A 16426-nucleotide genomic window follows, 5' to 3' on the forward strand; every position below is an offset into this window, starting at 1 on the left:
GACATCTAAGGCAGAAGATCATCAAGACTTCTGGCTCCAGAGGGAGTCCTCTGACCTCCGTGCTACTTTCCAGCTGTGGAGTTTCCCCCAGCCTTGGAGAGGTGGCATAGAAGCTTCCTGCAGCTGTGGATAGAGATTCCAGAGAGGCCACCTCGACTGTAGGTGAGGGTTATTTTAATGAAATATAAATGTAGTGTCTTCATGACTTTTTAAAATCTGTAAAGGTATACAGGTATTAATTTTTAAGTGCAAAGTGCTGTGAAGCCCTGAAAGAAGTACCAAGAAAAAAAATGATCTGTAGATTGGAGGAGGGGTAGAGAGGACTTGGTATAGATTCCCTTGGGGGGGGGGGAGAGAGAGAGAGAGAGAGAGGGTCACAAAATCAAAACTGAATGTAGATAGGAAATGGGAAGAAAGGAGGGAAGTGAGACACCCCAAAAGATAGATGTGAATGAAATAAAACAGCAAGATGTAACTAAATGGTGGCTGGATTCTAATAGAGTCTGCCAGGAGGATCCAGATCTCAGGGGTGATGTGAGGGGAGGTTGTAGATTAGGCAGCCTGAGCCTCTGCGTGGCTGGTAAGGGAAGCCCTGTGCTGTGAGCACGCTGTAGACCAGAGCCACTAGTAGCGAGCACACAGGAACAGGAGCTCTTGAAGGAATGTTACTTACCGAACTACTCACCAATATTAGTTACAAAGCTATCCCGTGCTTAAAATCTAAGGTAAGCACCTTTTGTAGAAAATATTAACTTCATCGATTGATTCAGAAGACATTCATTGTGCAAGATGTTACGGTAGGTGCTGGAGACACAATAATGAGCAAGATAGAGTCTTTGCACCCCGGTAGCTTTTGTTGTAGAGGGAAACCTACACACTAAAGCACCAGAAAGCAAAAAATCAATAAAAATATATTTATTGTGATCAGTGCCATAAAGATACCACAAAGGGAGCTGTCACTGGGAAAGCCAGTGGAGATGAGCCCACCCTAGATGGAGAGGTCTGGGGAGGCTGCCCTGAGGAGGTCCTGAGTTGGGGCTGAAAGGTGAGGAACCAGCCGTACAGAGTTGTGAGGCTGAGGATCAAATCAGTGAAGGCCCAGGAGGCAGCAGCCATAGTGGCTCCGGGGGAGAAAGCAGTTTGTCATGTTCCAGAAACTAATAACAGTCTGGTGGGGACCTGTGAGTGACACTGCAGAGGGATGAGGGGACAACAGGCAGCTGGAGGCCAAAATGGCAACCTGACTGCCGGGTGGGGACTGGATTAGAAGGCAGGTCCCTGGAACATGGGCTTGCTAGTGGACCTCATAATTAAACTTGCTCACCTAATTAGGAGACAGTGGTCTCCCCAGGTGAAACTAGGTCTGAAATTTACCCCAAGAAGAAGCAGAGAAGGAACCTCCCACTGAGCAGGTGCCGCCCCAACCAGGGCCAAGAAGGTGCTGATCCGCTTACACTCAATTGCTTCTCCCGACAGGACCCACAACGCCAGCCAAGGTCATTCCTCTCCCCCAGGAAGTGTACATGAATCAGTGTCCCTTCATTGGGAACCTTAAGCCAGAGAAGGGCTTCCTCCACAGCGGCTACTCAGGCTGGTGTCTGACTGTGTTTGAGTGCCAGAGATCGTGGAAAGGAAAACATAACATCCAGAAATGGAAGGGAAGGGTCTGCGGCTGTGATGGGAGAAATCCGCCCCCCACCCCATCCTCACCCAGTTTCCTCTTTTGCCTGGGAACAACAAACAGCGTTAACCCATCAGGGATGGTGACAGAGATGTGGGAAGTGGAGCTCTGTTTTGGTTTTGATCATAATTACAGTGAAGTTGGATTTGCAAGGGGAATGCCATTCATTCGGGACATGGTGTGGTTCCCAGGTCCTTGACCTCCTGGGATCTATTGAGGGTACTTGTATGCAAGTATGCGCCTGGGCCTTGCGAACTCCCTGTGTTTGTGTGAGTCTCACTGGCTGCTTTTGTATCTATCCCTAGCATCTGGTTTTGTTACACATTTTTTTTTAACCTCTGAACCACATCCCTAGCCCATTGTTTATATTTTTGTTTTAAGATAGGGTCTCAATAAGCAGCTCAGGACCTCGCTAAATTGCTGTGGCTGGCTTTGAACTTGCAATCCTCCCGCCTCAGCCTCCTGAGCTGCTGGGATTTCAGACGTGCCCCATCATGCCCAGCTACACAATTCAACTTTTACAGTTTGACTTACTGATTTATAAGGTTAAGAAATAAAGCCATTTGACAGGGTTGAATTGAAACCAGTAAGAAAAGTGACTCCTTCCCCATTTCTCTGGAAACCTCTGCCCTCCTTCCCTAAACGAACTGTTGCCGGGGAAACAATGTGCAGAGGGAAAGCAGGGAGTGAGCACAGCCCTTCATCCTTGGGAGAGCAGGCTGTGCTTCACGCTGAATCCTGCTTACTCAGCACATCCCGTGCCTCCTTAGGATCTGCTAGAGAGGGTTTCTTAGCATTCATGGCTGGCAAAACCCTAGGCGATCCTAGGCAATCACCTAGGCCAGACAAGCTGCAGCCCAGGGCAGACGGAATTTGAGCCTGGCAAGCTGGGTGCCCTTCTCCAGTAACTGGTGGGGAGCAGCTGCCCCTCTCAAGGAACTGGATTGGCTCAGTGAAAAATAACCCTGTAGTGTGCATTGGCTACTGCCTTCAGGAAGACAGAGTTCTCTCTCTCTCTTTTTTAATAGTTTAATTTTCTACAAGGTGCATGTAGTTCAAAAAATTCAAACTGTTCTGTGATCCTCAGTGTCCTGCCCCAACCCTAGATACCAGAAGCAATTGCTTTCAATTATTTTAATGGTTCCTTTGGTAGTTGTCTCAATAATTTTAAATAACATGCTTACACTGCTAGATTTTTCAATTTTAGGCATGATCTATTGATTTTCCTGTTTTAAAATATTCTCATTTGGCCCCCAATGCATGTATCCACAACCTTTCTCTCTCTCTGTCTCACACACAGACACATAGACACACAAACACACACACACACATGTACACATACACATGCAAAAACAAGTGTGCATACATACGCTTCTATTCTCCATTTTCTGGCTATGGTTATATCACGATTTCTAATTAGGTTACTATGCATCTGTCACATTATTTTGAGAGTGGAAATCACATGCTCACATTGCTGAGTCATAGGGATGAATGTGATTTTTTTCTTGTATAATTTTCCCCCTGAAGTTAGTTAATAATTTGCCTAAATTTTCTTTTCACTCAGTTACACTCCCAACTACCTCTAATTCATCTAGAGCTTTATGTTCTCAGCACATCAGGTAGTCTGTTGGTTTCTCCATTTTTCTTGGCCACAGCACCCTGGAGTGTCACCCTGGGTGGCCATTTCTGGCTGCTGCCCAGGTCAGCTCCCCAACAGCCCTCCAGGGATGGTCCTTTGCTGTTGTCCTCAGGTCCCTTATACTCATCTCTATGTTGGGTCCCTGATTTTCTGGATCCCAACTCTCCTTCCTTATTGATTTCTTCTCGTATCTTCCAGTGCCTTTCCCGAAAGGTACCTGGGTTGAAGATACATTTTAGATGATTTTGTATCTGAGAAAACCCTTCATGTTCTCTGTGATGGAGCATAGGAATTGTTTTCCCTCCAAAGCTTGAAGATGTCTCCTGTTGCCTCCTGATTTCTCATGTGATATTGAGAAAGGAAGATGGTTTGAATGCCACTCTTTTATTTTTAACCCATTTTTTTTTGTCTGTGGAAAGCATTATGCTGTTCTCAGTTCCCTAGCAGCCTGAGGTGTCATAATGTGTTCCTAAATTCTTGTTCATTCATAATACTGGACAAGTACCGAGTGCTACTTGGACCTTTCAGTTTTGGGATATTTTCTTTAATTAATTTTCTGATATTTTCATTTCCTCTATATTCTCATTTCCTTTTGCTAAAACATCTACCTTTCAGGGACCAACCTGCTGAAGGTTGATCCTCTAGATTTTTGTAGAGGAGTATAAGTTTTTTTTTAATTTTGTATATTCTCTCCTATTTTTCTCTCTCTCTCTCTGAAATATTTTCTACCTTTTGCAGAATAAATATTTCATCTGCAACTGTAGTTTTAATTCCCAGTCACTTCTCTTTGTTATCTCAATGTCCCTTTATAGGTCCCCTCATTTGCAGCATCCTTGGCACGGTGGTTGAGATTATAAACTGGGGAAGCCGATCGCCTTGGTACCAACTGCAGCTCATCTGCTGAACCAGCTGGGTGGCATTGATACCTACTTACACCCTATGTGGCTCCATTTTCCCAGCTGTAAAATGGAGCAACACAACAGTCACTTTGTGCAGGATGGTGCTGACGACTCTTCATGCTGCTCTGAAAGCACTTGGAGCAGTGCCAGCACCAGGAAGTGCTCGGCACATACCAACTTCATTGTCATCTAGGCGGTGGCCTCTCCCGTCTGTCTGAAGATAACAATAACAGGACTTTTTCTTGAAAATATTTTCCTCCTTCCTGTTTTGCCTCTGTTTGTGCTTTCATTCCTGTTTGCAGTTAGTTGTTGGTTGCTCTTATATGCTAAAGGCTTTCCTGAAACATCGCATGACGTGCTGATTGGATGTGCCGAGTGTTTGCACCTGGCTTTCTGGCAGGCGTTGCTGTAGGTAATCTGCCCGGCACTTTGATATAGCACCCCCAGAATTGGGCAACTTCATCTCTTACCTCATGGTACATGCCTGGTAGCCCCAGAGTGTTCTTAGAACTGAGCAGGGTCCAGGCCAAGGTCCATGGGCTGAGTTCAGCCCATGTTGCTGAGCTTCCCGTCCCTGAGCCTGAAGTCCCTCTTTAGAGATGCCACATCTAGTCCTCCACCAGGGCTGGGGCTGACAGTCACCTAGACTTGCAGAATAGTAGAGAAGACCCAGGGACCTATTTTCTTCTAATCAGATATTTAGCAAACATTCCCATTGTCATCTCTGCCTGCACGATTCCTCTCAGGACTACTTTGGGCTCACATTTCATAGGCTTTTCTGGGCCTCTGGGGTGAAGACCTGCTTGCTTCTGGACCTTTCCCTCTCTAGACTCTGGTTCCAGCATGTGAAGTTCATTACCACTTGTTCATCTGTTTCTAGCTCTCAAATTCTGTGGCTATTTTCTCCTTCTGTTTTTCTTCAGCCTTCTTAAAAATTCCCTTATCATCATCTTCCTAGAGCTTCAGGAGGTGCAAAGATACGCAGGTGTGTTTAATCTGCCACTCTTTACAATTACACTTTCCAATGCATTTCTAGTGAGCCTGAGTTCTGCACAGTGGACCATAAATAATGAGGACCACCGTTCAGATAATTAATAAAGAGAAAGTGCTGTAGCAGGGTCATCAGTCATGGGGTGAGCTCCGAGTCGTGGGAGGGTCTGCCCTGATCTGCCAGCAGGCTCTCATTGTGTGATAGCACCTCACACTGTGGATGGGCCACGAGGCTCAGGGGAACAGAGGGTTTTTCTATGGTTGCTATTCTAGCCTTGGACAGCCTAAATCCCTGACTTCAATCTCTGCCCTTGTGAAATAAACAAATCTCTGTGTTTTGTGTAAGGTTTAGATATTTTAAACCGTGCCAGTTTCTTTTATACTACAAACCACCCTGGAACTAAATTTATATTTTCCTAGCCTTTTTTCACCTTAGACTGAATAGGCTGGTATAATGCCCACAATTTGCTCAGTTGAGTTTCTTTAAGTCCTAGCTCTGGATGCGGTACATAATAGGTACTCACTAAATTGTTGGCTGACTAAAGAGGAGTCAGAGCTATCTGACACTGCATTGGAACTATGATCGTGACCTCTGTGGCTGTCATTTCTAACCAACTAGATACCATTAGGAGAAGCCATGGCTGTGACTGAGAAGAGCCATTCTTCACAGGCTCTGAACCGTGATAGGCTGATGATGGCTGCTGGCCTCAAATACCTGAGGGCAGAACTGAAAAATGATGCCCCTGCTAAGCCAGACTCCGCGTCCTATTACCCAACTCTTGGGCCATATGTTTAGCAACTTATATTTAATAAATACAGCAGCAGAATCTGATTATAGCAAGCCCCGTGCTAGTTAAACTCGATTGCCAGGGAAATAGAGTTAGCATCCTGAATTGTTTTTATGTATTGCCGTGTGCAATTGGAATGCCGGTTCCATATGGCGCTGGCTCTGTCTGTGGACTGAACAGCTCATTCCCCGTCAGATGGTCCCATTTTGGGTCAGTGATGATTGCAGGGAGCTGTGTGTGGAGGCAGGTGATCCCCAAGGGGGTCCATTAGAGTTCGGTTCTTTCCCCTCCATTGCGGTCCCACTGCAGACCCCTGGACTTGGGCACAGCTGGCCTGCAGGCCTCCGTTTTTAATCGGCACTTTGGTATTTACAGTGCTGGCTCCATCCAGGGCTTCGGAGAGGCAAAGACAACGGCTGGAAGAGAATAAATGCCTCCTATAAAGGTTAGTGGGGATTGTGTTCATGCTTCCACAGCGGGGTGGGCTCTTTTATCTGCGCGGGTCCACCTGCTTCCAGCTGTCTCAGTCCCAAGGAGCATCCCCAAAGCTGCGAGGCTCAACCAGAGGGGAGGGGGTAGCGTGCGGTTCAGCCCCAGAGTGGTATTTCCACCCTGCCAAGCCCAAGAATGCACTCTCCTCCTTTCTTTAATGCTGCCTGGGGAGAGCTGGCCATCCTTTGCCCTGGCGGGAAGAGGTGGTTTCCTCTTCCATTACTTTATAGAAACGTCTTCAGAGCTATCACCACCCATCCACCTGTTCAGCTTATTAATAAAGCAACGTGGCAGTTTCAGGGAAGAAAGTGGCCTGGTAGGAGCCTGAGGTCACTCTTTGAAAAAAAGGACTCTACTCAGATCCCAAGAACAGACACGCACTCCTCACCCTCCGCTTGCTAAGGCTTTTGTGAGTGCTTTTAGAGTCGATTACAGGGAGGCCGCTTGGGCACATATGGATATCTGTAGGGCTCCCCGGCCACGCTCCCCATCCTAAAGGACGTCCATACAATATCACCAGGGTGCGGAGCTGGGGAGGCGGCTCCCTCCGCCCCTTTCCCTTCCTTGTCAGAAGGAATCAGCTCAGTGTGGAGCGTGGCAGGCTGCCTTGAAGTCATGACTCGGAAGCCTGGACTCTTGAGCTGGCAGCCACTTTCCTGTGTGTGTCACGTGTCCTCCATGGGCTCCTTCTTCTCTAAACATTCTTTGCATCATGCTGTTATCCTCCACTCTCTTGCTCTCTGTTTTTTTTTCCCCCTAAGATTTCTCAGGCCAACCCACGAAAGGACTTTTGAAATGCCATCGTGACCCCCTCGCTCAACGGTCCAGGATGCCGACTCCTTTGCTCTCCCAGCTTATGAATGTCTTGAAGTCATAGAACCTTCTTATTTAAAAATAAAATTAAACCTCCTTGCCTGAGCGGTGAAGTCTTAATGGCCTACATAAGGCAAATGGCAATAAAGCAAAACAAGTGCATCTTTATGGCCAACCACTCATGTGAAAGAGGTGTGTAAAATAACCATAATAGTCATGGCAACACGTGGGTGTCCGGGAAGCCAGGCTGGGAGTGGGGCCCATCATAAACTATGCCTTTCCCATTAATGTGATTCCCTGTGACTCCTGCAAAATAAGCCTGGGGAGTGGCGATGCTGGCCCTGGCCCTGGTCTCCTTTCCTGAGGTGGTCCTCAATGTCGAGGTCCATAGATGTTTGGCCTCATGGCAGAGGCCAGGGCTGGACAGGGTAGCACCCCTACAGCAAGCCCAAGTCATCACCCCCTGCCCCCAAGCCCCTTGGCTGCAAGATCATCCAATTTTATGTTATTTTGCACCTTATGTCCTTTCTGACTTCCTCTTCTGTAATCCCCAGCCTTCAGGAAAATCCTATTTAAATATTCTCCTTGGTCTCAGCTGTGCTACAGGGTGGGCCCGCCAGGCCCCTGGCTCTTGTTTGGCCAGAACATTAAATGGAAACATCTCTCTCCACAGACCAACAGAGGTGGCCCTAGTAATTAGCAAAAGATTTCCCTCGGGCAGCATTTTCCGAAGTGGGTTGCGTATAATGTGTGTTTGGTTTGGCTATTAATAAGCCTGATGGGGGGAGGGAATGCTGTGATCAAATAAAGTTGGGGGGATGTTGGGTTAAGCAACTGAATGGGGCTTTTTTCTAGCAAGACTTCTCCAGAACTTTGTGTTTACCCCCCGAGGCTGCTGCAGCAACCACCATCTCAGTGCCAAAAACAACAGAATTTTTTAAAAAAATTTAATTTTTTAGTTATAGGTGGACACAATATCTTTATTTCATATTTACGTGGTGCTGAGGATCGACCCCAGTGCCTCACGCATGCTGGGCGAGCGCGCTACCCTGAGCCACAACCCCAGCCCCCAACAGAAATTTTTTCTCTCCCAATTTTGAAGGTAGAAGTTTGGAATCTGCGTCCCTGGGCTGAAATCAAGGTGTTGACAGGGCTGTGCCTCTGGGGGCCCCAGGGGACACCCCATTCCTTGTTTGTCAACATTTCTTGACTTATTACCACCACTCAAACATCAAAGCCAGTGTCTCTGGATTTCTCTCTGTCTCCACACAGACTCCTTCTCTGCATCCCTCTCATAGTGACACAGCAATGGCATTTGGGCCTAACAAGCTTCTCTCAAGATCTGCAATCCAATCACATCTGTGGCCATAGAAGGCGATATTTAGAGATATTGGGACTCAGAAGAGAATACACCTCTTTCCAACCCACACTTGTACCCACCACAGCCTCTAACACAGGGTGAGGACCAAGGGCCTCTAAAATGAGGATAGAGCTGGAGGGTGTTTCAAAGCTCTCCTCTCAGGACGGCCTGCTGGGCCAGCGGTCAGGGGCACACCTTGGAAATTTCACCAGAGGAAGATGAACCTGGGGAAATGTCAGAGCTGATTCACCAGCTGTCCTCTCCCTGTACATCTGGGATTTACTTTTCTGACCAGGTGGACATTTCCCTTGACTCGGGAGATGATATCGTCCCACAGATAAAGTATGGAAAACCATCGGTAATTTCATAGGGACATGCAAACTAATCTCCACAGAGGAACAATCTCTAGGGAATAGTGAAGCTAGCACTACGTTAGGGGTTTCAAATCCTGGATTGGATTCCTGGTGCCCCTACATATAAGCCAAGCGACCCTGGGGGAAGAAAAGTAACTTTTCTAAGCCTCAGTTTTCTCTTTTAGGCAATGAAGATAATAACCAATAAGTACCTCACTGGGTGAATGCTGTGTATAAAAACAAACTTTATTAAAGTAAGACATTACACATCTAAGGACTTACTTTTATTCTGTGAAATGCAAAACAAAGTTTTTTCTTTAATGCTCACCCTCTCTGATGGTCTTGTTAATGGTGGGTTAAATTTCTATTGGTTTTCTCTGGAGATCAAGATGTTCCTCCTCAGCCAGGGTCCAGAGCAACTCCTCTGTGCTTTCTTTTTAACCCCCTGTTTGGGCTGGGGTTGTAGCTCAGTGGTGAAGTGCTTGCCTCACACATGTGAGGCACTGGGTTCAATCCTCAGCACCACGTAAAAATAAATAAATACATAAATAAAACCCCTGTTACATTCCCAGTGGTTGGTGTGCAGTATGTGCTCAATAAATGTGCAATGAATGAACTCTCTAGCCTAGATTTCTTCACCCCGTGTCTTCTTTTTACAATCATAGAATCCTGAGGTTGGAAAGGTCTTGGTGACGTCATCCAGAACAGTAGTTTTCAATGCTAATCTGGCGATTGGCCAAGTCTGGCTGGCCTACGTGAGAAGCAGCTGGGAGCTGATCACAAACAGCTTCTGGGCTCCACTCCGGGGACTTTGTTCCGTGGGTTTGAGACAGCACCTGGGAATCACCTTTCCACAGGTTTTCCTGGGCCATGTGATACAGTTGGTCTTCACATGGCTCTAGCTGCCCCTGCACAGAGGCCACTGCTAAGGCACCACACTAAACACCCTACTTCTTTTTAAGGTTCTCCATAGATTCTGCAGTTTCCTTCACTAGAGATGTACCAAGGGTCAGGTGAGTCCGCCACGATTCAGAGCCTCTGGGTTCATTGGCTCATTCATCCGTCTATTCACGCAAACATTTATCATGCACCACCGCCCACTTATTCTTGGCTTTCTTTCTCAAGGGACCTCTTGTCATCAGGAACCTCATGATTTAAAGCCTCATATTTCTCCTGCTTTGCCTTGAGTGTCGGATGCGGGAGGCTTGCTTTTCCGTCTTACTGTTTGCTTTTCTCTTCCTTGGGATTATCTCAAGGTAAGGAGGGAGCTTTTCTTCCCTAAATGTTGCATCATGATCACCGCTGGGAGGGGTCTCTAGGGACCAGTCCCCAGCAGTCGGCTAGCTAGCGTCATTCCCTTATCTCTCTACGTGAAGTGAGTCAAGAACATGGATTTTCTGAATGTCAGAGTCAGAAAATAGAAGGCACAGGTTTCTGTCTCCCATCTCCTTTCTTAAAACAATGTGTATTCAGAAATTTGCATCCTGAAATAGCACACAGGAGAGCAGCTGCTCCCCTTTCAGAAGCACCGTCCTTGGCACATGAACCTGGCTGGCTTGAGGAAGGGGCCTTTTCTCCTTCGGGGCTCGTGATCACTTCCGGACATCTTCTGATACTCACCAGTGCACACTTATAAATATCACATGGCCCCAAAGCCAGCCAGCCGGCCAACATCTCTGAAGTGGTGGGTGAGTGAAATCTTAACTGTACCATATTTTTCCTGGCTACAATGGGGCCTTGCTTCTTTTTCAGCCTCTCTGGCCTTGGAGGATGGACATACTCTCCTCTGGGTCCTGAGTCTCCTGTGTGTAGTGCATCCCAGTTCCAGGGGTGCTCTGGGCATGTGTCAGCAGCAGTCTTCACGTTGGCCGGGAGGCAGATGCCCCAACAGTTCTGAAAGCTGCCCCAGCGTCCACTGGAGTAGGGGTGCAGCCACAGGGCACCCCATTGTTGTATTTCCTCTGGAACTGGACTCACAGGGTCCAAAGAGGCTGCTCTCCTCCTATGGCAAGTCACACCCTGTGAGCCTGGGCCCACCTCTATGACCTGTAGTAGGTCAGGAGACAGGGCCAACCACAGTTTTCTGCAAGTTCTTCCATTTAAGGATCTCTAGATAAAGGTGCTGCCTTCTTTTGCTCCTGTTTGTCCAGAAGTCAACAGAAGGGATGAGGAGGCACCAGGAAAGGCCTAGCACCAACAGCTGGGACTCCAGACATGGGACAATTGTGGGAACAGGACAGAGTGCTCTTCAGAGGTCAATGGAAAGTGGGAGAATTATTGCATTTTCTGGACCCAGCAAAATCTGAGGCCTGGTGGCCCCAAGGAGAGGGCAAGTTGTCCTAGCCGTGTGTGTCTAGCATGCAGAGCATGCCTCATTAATGAGGCCAGTGGTCTTTTTTTCCCCCTCTCTGTCTTTGTTGATATTTTCATATACAATTAATATCATGAATTTTCATTGCTTCTACTGGGAATGTAATCATTCAAACTAGCCCCTTATGTTGTTAGCAGTGAAATTTGGAGTTCAGAGAATCTAAAGAAATGAACCGTTTGAATGTTAATAGCGCTAATTGTGAAATTTAGAAAATTCCCACTTTCTTCCTCTTTCTTCTCCTAGTCCCTCACTTCATCCAGGTATCCCAAATCACCTAAAAATTGATACAACTGTACACATATTCGATTCCTTGCTCCCCTTATTAACTCAAATGGATTCTCCTCCCCAAGCTCACTGTGGGTCTCCCACCTCGCCTATCCCAGGAGAGCCTGGATTAGGGAGCTTCTTGCTCTATTTGCAAAACTGTGAATGCAGGCCTAGCCCAGCAGATCTGACACTTGGTGTTTGTCCCCTGAGCTTTCAAAAGGACATTTGCATATTTCCTGAGGAGGAGAGTCACAGGGAGCCATGGTGTCAGCCACCATCACCACCCTTCCAAGATAACTGGAGTGGAAGGACATGCCTCATTGTGTCTCAGCTGCGGGTTTATTTTGATGCTGGAAAATGGGGGGTGGGAAGGGAAAGCGTGGGGCAGAGAGAAGACAGATGAATGGTTCATGGAGGCAGGCGGAAGCGGCAGACTGAGAGAATGGATTGATAGATATTGGAGCCGAGATGTAAATAGGATGGTTTATCTAAGCTGTTTAGAGTCCCCCTTCTTAACTATCCATCTATTTATCTATCTGCCTTAAGCAGGGACTGATGGGCAAACGTGGAGAGGATGGATTAGCAGCCGACTGGGAGCCTCCGGTGTCCCAGTCTCCAGGAGCAAAAGGGCCTTGAGACCCAGGACAGACTACAGATGCTCCCTGAAGGGTTTCCTGCCCCTGCCCCTCCTGTGCTCCCAACACAAGCCCAGGCTGGGACAGAAGCCACTCCCCTGCCTCCCTGCTCCAGACCCCTCCTCTCACAGTGCAGCTGTTCTCGGACCCCACCGAGTGGGAAGAAGCAAAGGAGCAGGCTTGGTGCTGACATACATTTTGTCCCAAAGACTTGCTTTAAATTCCAGTCAGGCTTCCAGTCTTGCAACAACAACAGGGAAAGGAAGAGGAGAGAGAGAGAGAGAGAGAGAGAGAGAGAGAGAGAGAGAGAGAGAGAGAGAAAAGAAAGCTACGCTGCTGCTTGGGCTGCTGCTGAAAGCTGTCAGCTGTCAGATCTGCTTAACTGACAACCTGGTCCCCAGCGCCCAGGGAGCTGGCCTGGGCAGGGGCTGGGCTGGCTGCCTTGTAGAGAAGTCCTGGTTGTCCTAGAACCATGACAGGAAGCACCATGTTCACAGGGTTCCAAGCTCAGTCCAGGCACTTGGGTGTGAGGGGGTTGCATCTGCCAGGGTCACATTGAGCAACAGTCTTACAGCATCGGGCAGCCACCAAGGGTGAGCTGGCTCTCACATTTTCACTGGCATGAATTGACTTCCATGATCCTTTTTCCTCCCTTTCTTCCTGCTGGTCTGGAATTCCCAGGTATGAAATTCCTGAGACTCAAGACACCATTTCAAGGCAAGCTCCTCATCAAGTGAGAAGACAGCTGGGCTCACCCAGCCTCCACTCCCCACTCACCATGTGGCCTCAATTACGGTCCCTATTCCTTCTTCACCTGTGACGTGGGGCAAAGCAGTCGTGCCTCTAAAAGGGACATCATCTTGGTTCTACAAGTCCAGAAGAAGAGTGCACTTGGGAGCATTTCATAAATTAGAGGAGCCTATAAAACATGACGCCTCTCCAATTTCCCTCTGTGTCCCTGACAGTCCGATGACAAAGATTTACACAGTGTAGTTGCTCCATGATGCACCCGTGAACAAATAGGTAAGTGCACACCAAGTGTAATAGGTAAGTGCACACGAAGTAGGAGAAAGTCCCTCTGCCTCTGCTCGTGGAACATCTGGGCCTCGCCATAGGTGTTCAGAATCAGAACCCCTGGGATGAGATCCTGATTCCATCCTTCATCCAGCTGCATGGGTAGTCCACCTCGAGGTCGGGAAATGTGTGTTCCGAGTAGAAGATTGGCGGGCACGTAACCAAGTTCTGAGATGTTTCTTAAGGACAGACTGTGCCTCGCTGGATCCCAGCACACAGCCCAGTGCCTGACGAAAACTTGACATCTCTGAATGAGGTTTCACCTTGTGGGTGTCACAATCAGCTTTTTGGAGGGCTGCTGGGAATCCACTAATGAATCATCTCTCATCATCTGTGACACAGAGCACAGCCATCGGGAGGCATTATGTGAAGAGGGGGCCATTCCAAGAGACAGGCCCTGGGGACAGGAGAGGTGCTTAGAGACTCTTTCAGGAGGCACCAGCCTGAGGTTTGTGCATGGAAGGTGCCTGGCTGGCTTCACCCTCTTCTTGCCCTGGGGAAAGCAGGGGGGTGAAGAAGGCTTCTAGAAGTAGTCATCAAGTTGGAGAAATGAGCAGGAGGAATTGCTGGGCAGCTTGAGGGAGAGAGGCCTCTCAGGTGGGGGCATAACCGCAGAGAGGAGCTAGACACGTTGTGGTGTGGATGAAGAATCACCCACATTTAGAGCTGGCAGGTGTGGGGACACATGAGAGAGACAAGGAACCAAGCAGGGAAGGGCTCATCAGCCGTGTCAAAGACCCTGGAATTAAGCCAGCTGGCTGTGGGGAGCAGGGAGGTGACACAGGCAGTTGGTGGTTCAAACAGAACATCCTGGTCAATCTCTAGACACTGTGAGATCTAAGTCGTTGATATCATGAGCCAGAAACGTAACCTGCCTGCATAACTTTACATCTTGTAGGAGCCATGTGAAAAAAGTAAAAGGAAAAAAAGATTAATAATGTATCTTGATTATTATATTGAAAATACAATCATTAAAAGCATTTCAAAATGTCATCAATGTTACACATTATCCACCAGATATTTTGCCGCCTTTCTTATTGTACTATGTCATCAGAATCCATTGTGTCATTTCTACTTAACAGCATGTCTTAATCGTCCTAGCCACCTTGCAAGGGCTCAGTGGCCACTTGTAGCTAATGGCTTCCATGGCGAAGGTGCAGATCGAGTGAATGGAGCCTAGAGTCTAAAAAGCAGAAACAAGGTCAAGGGAAGGTCATAAACGTCTAATCCAGGGTGTTGGTGATGGGAGAGAGGAGGGAGCTAGACTGTCAAGTGGCCAAGCTTTCCCCGGGGCCTTTGTTTCTGAAATCGGGGTGTAATATTTACCTTCCTGGGTGAGGTGCAGGTTCTCTGAGATCCTGGATGGCTGGCGGGGAATGTGTGCTCAGCACTTTCTCTCCACTCTCCTGGCTGTTTGCTCTCCTTGGGAATGAGAATTGCCATCCCACTAGGAGGAGGTGGTATTTGAAGCACTAAAATAGCACAGCACAGGGAAAGCTGTGGGTCCTGTAGGGAGCCTCTTCGTGCCAGCCCCACGGCACCTGCCCAGGTGTCTCTCTCCATAGCCCCCGGAAAAGTGAAATGAGTGCCCGACTATCGTGAGGAGGCTGGGAGAGCAGTGAAGCCAGTCCAGAGGAGGTGGCAAAACAGGACTGCTGACGCCCGGGCGGCTGCCACTTTGGCTATCAGCAGCCAGCAGTTGGCAGCAGCTGCAGGTGATTGAGAACTTGGCAGTTTAATTGTAGGAATGTGAACACCGTGGAGCGCCAGGCTGGCATGGTTAAGAGCAAGAATGTCACCCCAGAGTCTGCATTCCTTGCTTTTTAGGTTGATGTGCCCTGCTCTCTGGGGGAGTTTCCCCCGCCTAACTCCAAGGCACACATCAACAGCTTCTGTGTGTTTTGGAGGCAAAAATGCATTTCCAAGTAGATGCAGGGTACAGCTCTGCAGATAGAGTTGCTGGGGCTGAGGAGAGAGAGGCTGGGGCCAGGGTGGGAAGTCAGATGATTCTTGACTCGATGAAAAGCGCATGCAGGGTGTCCAAGGAGTCACACAGAACTGCAAATCTTGGCCACATTAAGGTCCTTCTGATGGCTAGGAAGTCCTGCCAGCCTCCTGTTCTCATCAAGGTGACTTTCAGATGGATTTTTGTTTGTTTTCAAAATGACTATTCTGGATGGCTGAAGTCACCGCGTAGGTTCTGAGAATCTAAAAATGTTCCCAAGTAATTAGTGCCCAGAGTTGGTGAGACGCACAGCACTGGTTCCCTGGGGTCGCCTCTGACTCACAGTCATTTGCTGTCTCTGTATTAGTCAGTGGAAGCCAACTGCTGCAACAAGCAACCCCAAGGTCCCACAGGACGATAACAAACGATCATTTGCATAACAGCACTGATGTGGAGGAGCCAGTCCCCTGGACAGCTCTCTCCCAAGCAGAGAGAGATCCAAGGACCCCCCCCCCCCCCCCCCCCCCCGCCATCGTCCACATCACGGCTCCACCCCCCACTAGCCTGCCTTGCTCAGAGCCTCTCCTGTCCTCTCCTAGGACGAGAAAGAAAGGGAAGCATTTACATGTGTGGGCATCTGTGGGCCAGGCATGGGAAGGACTGGGAAATCACCTCTGCCCAAATTTTTGTTCAGTGCTCAGGCACATGGCAGCACCCACCTTCAAGGGAGGCTGGCAAATGGAGACTGTGTCCCAAAGGAGACAAAGGGAAATGTTTACGGAGCAGCTCATCCATCTTTGCCACAGTCATTCTGGTATTCTTCCTCTCTCTGTGATGAGACTAAGATAGACTTCTCGTGCTCTGACTTGCCCCTGGAGGTTTGAGAGTCAGGACACTGCGGGAGAGGGGTGACATTAATTAGAAGGTAATGCCCTAGAATTCCAAGGTGATTATTAATCAGGACGATGCCATGGTTGAGCTATTGTAATGCCAAACTAAATCTTTTGCTCTCCTGTACTCCAGACCTATTGCATTAGTTTTCTCAGTCAACAGAAGATGTGCAACCAGAGTGCCAACAGGACAAACCACCAGGCTGGTGCTCCCTTCACTGATTGGGAC

General features: G+C 48.2%; 2 long non-coding RNA genes across 3 annotated transcripts; one reads left to right on the plus strand and one right to left on the minus strand.

Moving 5' to 3' along the window:
* Window positions 1-18: 18 nt before the first annotated feature.
* On the plus strand, window positions 19-7473 carry LOC124083402 (uncharacterized). 2 transcript variants are annotated; one of them, XR_009225491.1, is made up of 3 exons: window positions 19-162; window positions 6373-6442; window positions 7251-7473. It is a non-coding gene; the product is annotated as an uncharacterized LOC124083402 (long non-coding RNA). The 2 variants fall into 2 exon arrangements; XR_006848719.1 differs by having other exon boundaries at window positions 7260-7473.
* A 1767-nt stretch (window positions 7474-9240) lies between these two features.
* Window positions 9241-15728, minus strand: LOC124083353 (uncharacterized). Its single transcript, XR_006848705.2, has 2 exons — window positions 14689-15728; window positions 9241-14253 (listed from the first exon to the last, which is right to left on the minus strand). It is a non-coding gene; the product is annotated as an uncharacterized LOC124083353 (long non-coding RNA).
* Between the last annotated feature and the right edge of the window lie 698 nt (window positions 15729-16426).

The sequence above is a fragment of the Marmota monax genome, unplaced genomic scaffold (assembly GCF_021218885.2).
Source record: "Marmota monax isolate L192 unplaced genomic scaffold, Marmota_monax_Labrador192_F-V1.1 WCK01_AAM20220418_F8-fsc00055, whole genome shotgun sequence".
Classification (NCBI taxonomy): Eukaryota; Metazoa; Chordata; class Mammalia; order Rodentia; family Sciuridae; genus Marmota; species Marmota monax.